This window comes from Phyllobates terribilis, unplaced genomic scaffold (assembly GCF_046119375.1).
Source record: "Phyllobates terribilis strain yellow unplaced genomic scaffold, ASM4611937v1 Scaffold_118__1_contigs__length_5260490, whole genome shotgun sequence".
NCBI classification, from domain to species: Eukaryota; Metazoa; Chordata; class Amphibia; order Anura; family Dendrobatidae; genus Phyllobates; species Phyllobates terribilis.
In genome coordinates this window covers 1,713,941-1,727,172 of record NW_027362878.1, presented here as the reverse complement: position 1 = coordinate 1,727,172, position 13,232 = coordinate 1,713,941, and positions in this window count along the sequence as shown.

The window sequence follows — 13,232 nt, the reverse complement described above, 5'->3', positions numbered from 1 at the left end:
AGCATAGGATAAAACAACATGAATAAAATTTAATAAAGCATAGGATACAACAAAATAAATACAATTTAGTAAAGCATAGGTCAAAACAACATAAATACAATTTAATAAAGCATAGGCTAAAACAACATAAATACAATTTAATAAAGCATAGGATAAAATTACATAAATACAATTTAATAAAGCATAGGTTAAAACAACATAAATACAATTTAATAAAGCATAGGTTAAAACAACATAAATACAATTTAATAAAGCATAGGATAAAACAACATAAATACAATTTAATAAAGCATAGGATAAAACAACATAAATAAAATTTAAAAAAGCATAGGATAAAACAACATAAATACAATTTAATAAAGCATAGGGTAAAACAACATAAATACAGTTTAATGAAGCATAGAATAAAACAACATAAATACAATTTAATAAAGCATAGGACAAAACAACATAAATACAATTTAATAAAGCATAGGATGAAACAACATAAATACAAGTTAATAAAGCATAGGATAAAACAACATCAATACAATATAATAAAGCATAGGATAATACAACATAAATACAATTTAATAAAGCATAGGTTAAAACAACATAAATACAATTTAATAAAGCATAGGATAAAACAACATAAATACAATTTAATAAAGCATAGGTTAAAACAACATAAATGCAATTTAATAAAGCATAGGATAAAATAACATAAATACAATTTAATAAAGCATAGGATAAAACAACATATATACAATTTAATAAAGCATAGGATAAAACAACATAAATACAATTTAATAAAGCTTAGGTTAAAACAACATAAATACAATTTAATAAAGCATAGGATAAAACAACATAAATACAATTTAATAAAGCATAGGATAAAACAACATAAATACAATTTAATAAAGCATAGGATAAAACAACATAAATACAATTTAATAAAGCTTAGGTTAAAACAACATCAATACAATTTAATAAAGCATAGGATAAAACAACATAAATACAATTTAATAAAGCTTAGGTTAAAACAACATAAATACAATTTAATAAAGCATAGGATAAAACAACATAAATACAATTTAATAAAGCATAGGTTAAAACAACATAAATACAATTTAATAGAGCATAGGATAAAATAACATAAATACAATTTAATAAAGCATACGATAAAACAACATATATACAATTTAATAAAGCATAGGATAAAACAACATAAATACAATTTAATAAAGCTTAGGTTAAAACAACATAAATACAATTTAATAAAGCATAGGATAAAACAACATAAATACAATTTAATAAAGCATAGGATAAAACAACATAAATACAATTTAATAAAGCATAGGATAAAACACCATAAATATAATTTAATAAAGCATAGGTTAAAACAACATATACACAATTTAATAAAGCATAGGTTAAAACAACATAAATACAATTTAATAAAGCATAGGACAAAACAACATAAATACAATTTAATAAAGCATAGGTTAAAACAAAATAAATACAATTTAATAAAGCATAGGATAAAACAACATAAATACAATTTAATAAAGCATAGGATAAAACAACATAAATACAATTTATTAAAGCATAGGATAAAACCACATAAATACAATTTAATAAAGCATAGGATAAAACAACATAAATACAATTTAATAAAGCATATGTTAAAACAACATAAATACCATTTAATAAAGCATAGGATAAAACAACATAAATTCAATTTAATAAAGCATAGGATAAAACAACATAAATAAAATTTAATAAAGCATAGGATACAACAAAATAAATACAATTTAGTAAAGCATAGGTCAAAACAACATAAATACAATTTAATAAAGCATAGGCTAAAACAACATAAATACAATTTAATAAAGCATAGGATAAAATAACATAAATACAATTTAATAAAGCATAGGTTAAAACAACATAAATACAATTTAATAAAGCATAGGTTAAAACAACATAAATACAATTTAATAAAGCATAGGATAAAACAACATAAATACAATTTAATAAAGCATAGGATAAAACAACATAAATAAAATTTAAAAAAGCATAGGATAAAACAACATAAATACAATTTAATAAAGCATAGGGTAAAACAACATAAATACAGTTTAATGAAGCATAGGATAAAACAACATAAATACAATTTAATAAAGCATAGGACAAAACAACATAAATACAATTTAATAAAGCATAGGATGAAACAACATAAATACAAGTTAATAAAGCATAGGATAAAACAACATCAATACAATATAATAAAGCATAGGATAAAACAACATAAATACAATTTAATAAAGCATAGGTTAAAACAACATAAATACAATTTAATAAAGCATAGGATAAAACAACATAAATACAATTTAATAAAGCATAGGTTGAAACAACATAAATACAATTTAATAAAGCATAGGATAAAATAACATAAATACAATTTAATAAAGCATAGGATAAAACAACATATATACAATTTAATAAAGCATAGGATAAAACAACATAAATACAATTTAATAAAGCATAGGATAAAACAACATAAATAAAATTTAATAAAGCTTAGGATAAAACAACATAAATACAATTTAATAAAGCATAGGATAAAACAACATAAATACAATTTAATAAAGCATAGGATAAAACAACATAAATACAATTTATTAAAGCATAGGATAAAACAACATAAATACAATTTAATAAATCATAGGATAAAACAACATAAATTCAATTTAATAAAGCATAGGATAAAACAACATAAATACAATTTAGTAAAGCATAGGTCAAAACAACATAAATACAATTTAATAAAGCATAGGATAAAACAACATAAATACAATTTAATAAAGCATTGGATAAAACAACATGAATACAATTTAATAAAGCATAGGTTAAAACAACATAAATACAATTTAATAAAGCATAGTTTAAAACAACATAAATACAGTTTAATAAAAGCATAGGATAAAACAACATAAATACAATTTAATAAAGCATAGGATAAAACAACATAAATAAAATTTAATAAAGCATAGGATAAAACAACATAAATACAATTTAATAAAGCATAGGATAAGACAACATAAATAAAATTTAATAAAGCATAGGATAAAACAACATAAATACAATTTAATAAAGCATAGGTTAAAACAACATAAATACATTTTAATAAAGCATTGGTTAAAACAACATAAATTCAAGTTAATAAAGCATAGGACAAAACAACATAAATACTATTTAATAAAGCATAGGTTAAAACAACATAAATACAATTTAATAAAGCATAGGACAAAACAACATAAATACAATTTAATAAAGCATAGGATGAAACAACATAAATACTATGTAATAAAGCATAGGATAAAACAACATCAATACAATTTAATAAAGCATAGGATAAAACAACATAAATACAATTTAATAAAGCATAGGTTAAAACAACATAAATACTATTTAATAAAGCATAGGATAAAACAACATAAATACAATTTAATAAAGCATAGGTTAAAATAACATAAATACAATTTAATAAAGCATAGGATTAAATAACATAAATACAATTTAATAAATCATAGGATAAAACAACATATATACAATTTAATAAAGCATATGATAAAACAACATAAATACAATTTAATAAAGCATAGGATAAAACAACATAAATAAAATTTAATAAAGCATAGGATAAAACAACATAAATACAATTTAATAAAGCATAGGATAAAACAACATAAATACAATTTAATAAAGCATAGGATAAAACAACATAAATACAATTTATTAAAGCATAGGATAAAACAACATAAATACAATTTAATAAAGCATAGGATAAAACAACATAAATACAATTTAATAAAGCATAGGTTAAAACAACATACATACAATTTAATAAAGCATAGGTTAAAACAACATAAATACAATTTAATAAAGCATATGTTAAAACAACATAAATACAATTTAATAAAGCATAGTTTAAAACAACATAAATACAGTTTAATAAAAGCATAGGATAAAACGACATAAATACAATTTAATAAAGCATAGGATAAAACAACATAAATAAAATTTAATAAAGCATAGGATAAAACAACATAAATACAATTTAATAAAGCATAGGATAAAACAACATAAATACAATTTAATAAAGCATAGGATAAAACAACATAAATACAATTTAATAAAGCATAGGATAAAACAACATAAATACATTTTAATAAAGCATAGGTTAAAACAACATAAATTCAATTTAATAAAGCATAGGACAAAAAAACATAAATACTATTTAATAAAGCATAGGTTAAAACAACATAAATACAATTTAATAAAGCATAGGATAAAACCAAAGAAGTACAATTTAATAAAACATAGGATAAAACCACATAAATACAATTTAATAAAGCATAGGACAAAACAACATAAATACAATTTAATAAAGCATAGGATAAAACAACATAAATACAATTTAATAAAGCATAGGATAAACAACATAAATACAATTTAATAAAGCATAGGACAAAACAACATAAATACAATTTAATAAAGCATATGTTTAAACAACATAAATACAATTTAATAAAGCATAAGATAAAACAACATGAATACAATTTAGTAAAGCATAAGATAAAACAACATGAATACCATTAAATAAAGCGTAGGTTAAAACAACATAAATACAAGTTAATAAAGCATAGGATAAAACAACATAAATACAATTTAATAAAGCATAGGATAAAACAACATAAATACAATTTAATAAAGCTTAGGATAAAACAACATAAATACAAGTTAATAAAGCATAGGATAAAACAACATCAATACAATATAATAAAGCATAGGATAAAACAACATAAATACAATTTAATAAAGCATAGGTTAAAACAACATAAATACAATTTAATAAAGCATAGGATAAAACAACATAAATACAATTTAATAAAGCATAGGTTAAAACAACATAAATACAATTTAATAAAGCATAGGATAAAATAACATAAATACAATTTAATAAAGCATAGGATAAAACAACATATATACAATTTAATAAAGCATAGGATAAAACAACATAAATACAATTTAATAAAGCTTAGGTTAAAACAACATAAATACAATTTAATAAAGCATAGGATAAAACAACATAAATACAATTTAATAAAGCATAGGATAAAACAACATAAATACAATTTAATAAAGCATAGGATAAAACAACATAAATACATTTTAATAAAGCTTAGGTTAAAACAACATCAATACAATTTAATAAAGCATAGGATAAAACAACATAAATACAATTTAATAAAGCTTAGGTTAAAACAACATAAATACAATTTAAGAAAGCATAGGATAAAACAACATAAATACAATTTAATAAAGCATAGGATAAAACAACATAAATACAATTTAATAAAGCATAGGATAAAACAACATAAATACAATTTAATAAAGCATAGGATAAAACAACATAAATACAATTTAATAAAGCATAGGATAAAACAACATAAATACAATTTAATAAAGCATAGGATAAAACAGCATAAATCTAATTTAATAAAGCATAGGTTAAAACAACATAAATACAATTTAATAAAGCATAGGTTAAAACAACATAAATACAATTTAATAAAGCATAGGACAAAACAACATAAATACAATTTAATAAAGCATAGGTTAAAACAAAATAAATACAATTTAATAAAGCATAGGATAAAACAACATAAATACAATTTAATAAAGCATAGGATAAAACAACATAAATACAATTTATTAAAGCATATGATAAAACCACATAAATACAATTTAATAAAGCATAGGATAAAACAACATAAATACAATTTAATAAAGCATAGGTTAAAACAACATAAATACCATTTAATAAAGCATAGGATAAAACAACATAAATTCAATTTAATAAAGCATAGGATAAAACAACATAAATAAAATTTAATAAAGCATAGGATACAACAAAATAAATACAATTTAGTAAAGCATAGGTCAAAACAACATAAATACAATTTAATAAAGCATAGGCTAAAACAACATAAATACAATTTAATTAAGCATAGGATAAAATAACATAAATACAATTTAATAAAGCATAGGTTAAAACAACATAAATACAATTTAATAAAGCATAGGTTAAAACAACATAAATACAATTTAATAAAGCATAGGATAAAACAACATAAATACAATTTAATAAAGCATAGGATAAAACAACATAAATAAAATTTAAAAAAGCATATTATAAAACAACATAAATACAATTTAATAAAGCATAGGGTAAAACAACATAAATACAGTTTAATGAAGCATAGGATAAAACAACATAAATACAATTTAATAAAGCATAGGACAAAACAACATAAATACAATTTAATAAAGCATAGGATGAAACAACATAAATACAAGTTAATAAAGCATAGGATAAAACAACATCAATACAATATAATAAAGCATAGGATAATACAACATAAATACAATTTAATAAAGCATAGGTTAAAACAACATAAATACAATTTAATAAAGCATAGGATAAAACAACATAAATACAATTTAATAAAGCATAGGTTAAAACAACATAAATACAATTTAATATAGCATAGGATAAAACAACATAAATACAATTTAATAAAGCATAGGATAAAACAACATAAATACAATTTATTAAAGCATAGGATAAAACCACATAAATACAATTTAATATAGCATAGGCTAAAACAACATAAATACAATTTAATAAAGCATAGGATAAAATAACATAAATACAATTTAATAAAGCATAGGACAAAACAACATAAATACAATTTAATAAAGCATAGGTTAAAACAAAATAAATACAATTTAATAAAGCATAGGATAAAACAACATAAATACAATTTAATAAAGCATAGGATAAAACAACATAAATACAATTTATTAAAGCATAGGAAAAAACCACATAAATACAATTTAATAAAGCATAGGCTAAAACAACATAAATACAATTTAATAAAGCATAGGGTAAAATAACATAAATACAATTTAATAAAGCAGATGTTAAAACAACATAAATACAATTTAATAAAGCATAGGATAAAACAACATAAATACAATTTAATAAAGCATAGGATAAAACAACATAAATAAAATTTAAAAAAGCATAGGATAAAACAACATAAATACAATTTAATAAAGCATAGGGTAAAACAACATAAATACAGTTTAATGAAGCATAGGATAAAACAACATAAATACAATTTAATAAAGCATAGGACAAAACAACATAAATACAATTTAATAAAGCATAGGATGAAACAACATAAATACAAGTTAATAAAGCATAGGATAAAACAACATCAATACAATATAATAAAGCATAGGATAAAACAACATAAATACAATTTAATAAAGCATAGGTTAAAACAACATAAATACAATTTAATAAAGCATAGGATAAAACAACATAAATACAATTTAATAAAGCATAGGTTAAAACAACATAAATACAATTTAATAAAGCATAGGATAAAATAACATAAATACAATTTAATAAAGCATACGATAAAACAACATATATACAATTTAATAAAGCATAGGATAAAACAACATAAATACAATTTAATAAAACTTAGGTTAAAACAACATAAATACAATTTAATAAAGCATAGGATAAAACAACATAAATACAATTTAATAAAGCATAGGATAAAACACCATAAATATAATTTAATAAAGCATAGGTTAAAACAACATAAATACAATTTAATAAAGCATAGGTTAAAACAACATAAATACCATTTAATAAAGCATAGGATAAAACAACATAAATACGATTTATTAAAGCATAGGATAAAACCACATAAATACAATTTAATAAAGCATAGGCTAAAACAACATAAATACAATTTAATAAAGCATAGGATAAAATAACATAAATACAATGTAATAAAGCATAGGTTAAAACAACATAAATACAATTTAATAAAGCATAGGTTAAAACAGCATAAATACAATTTAATAAAGCATAGGATAAAACAACATAAATACAATTTAATAAAGCATAGGATAAAACAACATAAATACAATTTAATAAAGCATAGGGTAAAACAACATAAATACAGTTTAATGAAGCATAGGATAAAACAACATAAATACAATTTAATAAAGCATAGGACAAAACAACATAAATACAATTTAATAAAGCATAGGATGAAACAACATAAATACAAGTTAATAAAGCATAGGATAAAACAACATCAATACAATATAATAAAGCATAGGATAAACATAGGATAAAACAACATAAATACAATTTAATAAAGCATAGGTTAAAACAACATAAATACAATTTAATAAAGCATAGGATAAAACAACATAAATACAATTTAATAAAGCATAGGTTAAAACAACATAAATACAATTTAATAAAGCATAGGATAAAACAACATAAATACAATTTAATAAAGCATAGGATAAAACAACATAAATACAATTTATTAAAGCATAGGATAAAACCACATAAATACAATTTAATATAGCATAGGCTAAAGCAACATAAATACAATTTAATAAAGCATAGGATAAAATAACATAAATACAATTTAATAAAGCATAGGACAAAACAACATAAATACAATTTAATAAAGCATAGGTTAAAACAAAATAAATACAATTTAATAAAGCATAGGTTAAAACAAAATAAATACAATTTAATAAAGCATAGGTTAAAACAACATAAATACAATTTAATAAAGCATAGGTTAAAACAACATAAATACAATTTAATAAAGCATAGGACAAAACAACATAAATACAATTTAATAAAGCATAGGTTAAAACAAAATAAATACAATTTAATAAAGCATAGGATAAAACAACATAAATACAATTTAATAAAGCATAGGATAAAACAACATAAATACAATTTATTAAAGCATAGGATAAAACCACATAAATACAATTTAATAAAGCATAGGATAAAACAACATAAATACAATTTAATAAAGCATATGTTAAAACAACATAAATACCATTTAATAAAGCATAGGATAAAACAACATAAATACAATTTATTAAAGCATAGGATAAAACCACATAAATACAATTTAATAAAGCATAGGCTAAAACAACATAAATACAATTTAATAAAGCATAGGATAAAATAACATAAATACAATTTAATAAAGCATAGGTTAAAACAACATAAATACAATTTAATAAAGCATAGGTTAAAACAACATAAATACAATTTAATAAAGCATAGGATAAAACAACATAAATACAATTTAATAAAGCATAGGATAAAACAACATAAATAAAATTTAAAAAAGCATAGGATAAAACAACATAAATACAATTTAATAAAGCATAGGGTAAAACAACATAAATACAGTTTAATGAAGCATAGGATAAAACAACATAAATACAATTTAATAAAGCATAGGACAAAACAACATAAATACAATTTAATAAAGCATAGGATGAAACAACATAAATACAAGTTAATAAAGCATAGGATAAAACAACATCAATACAATATAATAAAGCATAGGATAAAACAACATAAATACAATTTAATAAAGCATAGGTTAAAACAACATAAATACAATTTAATAAAGCATAGGATAAAACAACATAAATACAATTTAATAAAGCATAGGTTAAAACAACATAAATACAATTTAATAAAGCATAGGATAAAATAACATAAATACAATTTAATAAAGCATACGATAAAACAACATATATACAATTTAATAAAGCATAGGATAAAACAACATAAATACAATTTAATAAAGCTTAGGTTAAAACAACATAAATACAATTTAATAAAGCATAGGATAAAACAACATAAATACAATTTAATAAAGCATAGGATAAAACACCATAAATATAATTTATTAAAGCATAGGTTAAAACAACATAAATACAATTTAATAAAGCATAGGTTAAAACAACATAAATACAATTTAATAAAGCATAGGACAAAACAACATAAATACAATTTAATAAAGCATAGGTAAAACAAAATAAATACAATTTAATAAAGCATAGGATAAAGCAACATAAATACAATTTAATAAAGCATAGGATAAAACAACATAAATACAATTTATTAAAGCATAGGATAAAACCACATAAATACAATTTAATAAAGCATAGGATAAAACAACATAAATACAATTTAATAAAGCATATGTTAAAACAACATAAATACCATTTAATAAAGCATAGGATAAAACAACATAAATTCAATTTAATAAAGCATAGGATAAAACAACATAAATAAAATTTAATAAAGCATAGGATACAACAAGATAAATACAATTTAGTAAAGCATAGGTCAAAACAACATAAATACAATTTAATAAAGCATAGGCTAAAACAACATATATACAATTTAATAAAGCATAGGATAAAATAACATAAATACAATTTAATAAAGCATAGGTTAAAACAACATAAATACAATTTAATAAAGCATAGGTTAAAACAACATAAATACAGTTTAATAAAAGCATAGGATAAAACAACATAAATACAATTTAATAAAGCATAGGATAAAACAACATAAATAAAATTTAATAAAGCATAGGATAAAACAACATAAATACAATTTAATAAAGCATAGGATAAAACAACATAAATACAATTTAATAAAGCATAGGATAAAACAACATAAATACATTTTAATAAAGCATTGGTTAAAACAACATAAATTCAAGTTAATAAAGCATAGGACAAAACAACATAAATACTATTTAATAAAGCATAGGTTAAAACAACATAAATACAATTTAATAAAGCATAGGATAAAACCAAAGAAATACAATTTAATAAAACATAGGATAAAACCACATAAATACAATTTAATAAAGCATAGGACAAAACAACATAAATACAATTTAATAAAGCATAGGATAAAACAACATAAATACAATTTAATAAAGCATAGGATAAACAACATAAATACAATTTAAAAAAGCATAGGACAAAACAACATAAATACAATTTAATAAAGCATATGTTTAAACAACATAAATTCAATTTAATAAAGCATAAGATAAAACAACATGAATACAATTTAGTAAAGCATAAGATAAAACAACATGAATACCATTAAATAAAGCGTAGGTTAAAACAACATAAATACAAGTTAATAAAGCATATGATAAAACAACATAAATACAATTTAATAAAGCATAGGATAAAACAACATAAATACAATTTAATAAAGCTTAGGATAAAACAACATCAATACAATTTAATAAAGCATAGGATAAAACAACATAAATACAATTTAATAAAGCATAGGTTAAAACAACATAAATACTATTTAATAAAGCATAGGATAAAACAACATAAATACAATTTAATAAAGCATAGGTTAAAATAACATAAATACAATTTAATAAAGCATAGGATTAAATAACATAAATACAATTTAATAAATCATAGGATAAAACAACATATATACAATTTAATAAAGCATAGGATAAAACAACATAAATACAATTTAATAAAGCATAGGATAAAACAACATAAATAAAATTTAATAAAGCATAGGATAAAACAACATAAATACAATTTAATAAAGCATAGGATAAAACAACATAAATACAATTTATTAAAGCATAGGATAAAACAACATAAATACAATTTAATAAAGCATAGGATAAAACAACATAAATACAATTTAATAAAGCATAGGTTAAAACAACATACATACAATTTAATAAAGCATAGGTTAAAACAACATAAATACAATTTAAAAAAGCATAGGACAAAACAACATAAATACAATTTAATAAAGCATATGTTTAAACAACATAAATTCAATTTAATAAAGCATAAGATAAAACAACATGAATACAATTTAGTAAAGCATAAGATAAAACAACATGAATACCATTAAATAAAGCGTAGGTTAAAACAACATAAATACAAGTTAATAAAGCATATGATAAAACAACATAAATACAATTTAATAAAGCATAGGATAAAACAACATAAATACAATTTAATAAAGCTTAGGATAAAACAACATCAATACAATTTAATAAAGCATAGGATAAAACAACATAAATACAATTTAATAAAGCATAGGTTAAAACAACATAAATACTATTTAATAAAGCATAGGATAAAACAACATAAATACAATTTAATAAAGCATAGGTTAAAATAACATAAATACAATTTAATAAAGCATAGGATTAAATAACATAAATACAATTTAATAAATCATAGGATAAAACAACATATATACAATTTAATAAAGCATAGGATAAAACAACATAAATACAATTTAATAAAGCATAGGATAAAACAACATAAATACAATTTAATAAAGCATAGGATAAAACAACATAAATACAATTTATTAAAGCATAGGATAAAACAACATAAATACAATTTAATAAAGCATAGGATAAAACAACATAAATACAATTTAATAAAGCATAGGTTAAAACAACATACATACAATTTAATAAAGCATAGGTTAAAACAACATAAATACAATTTAATAAAGCATAGGTTAAAACAACATAAATACAATTTAATAAAGCATAGTTTAAAACAACATAAATACAGTTTAATAAAAGCATAGGATAAAACAACATAAATACAATTTAATAAAGCAAAGGATAAAACAACATAAATAAAATTTAATAAAGCATAGGATAAAACAACATAAATACAATTTAATAAAGCATAGGATAAAACAACATAAATACAATTTAATAAAGCATAGGATAAAACAACATAAATACAATTTAATAAAGCATAGGATAAAACAACATAAATACATTTTAATGAAGCATAGGTTAAAACAACATAAATTCAATTTAATAAAGCAGAGGACAAAACAACATAAATACTATTTAATAAAGCATAGGTTAAAACAACATAAATACAATTTAATAAAGCATAGGATAAAACCAAAGAAGTACAATTTAATAAAACATAGGATAAAACCACATAAATACAATTTAATAAAGCATAGGACAAAACAGCATAAATACAATTTAATAAAGCATAGGATAAAACAACATAAATACAATTTAATAAAGCATAGGATAAACAACATAAATACAATTTAATAAAGCATAGGACAAAACAACATAAATACAATTTAATAAAGCATATGTTTAAACAACATAAATACAATTTAATAAAGCATAAGATAAAACAACATGAATACAATTTAGTAAAGCATAAGATAAAACAACATGAATACCATTAAATAAAGCGTAGGT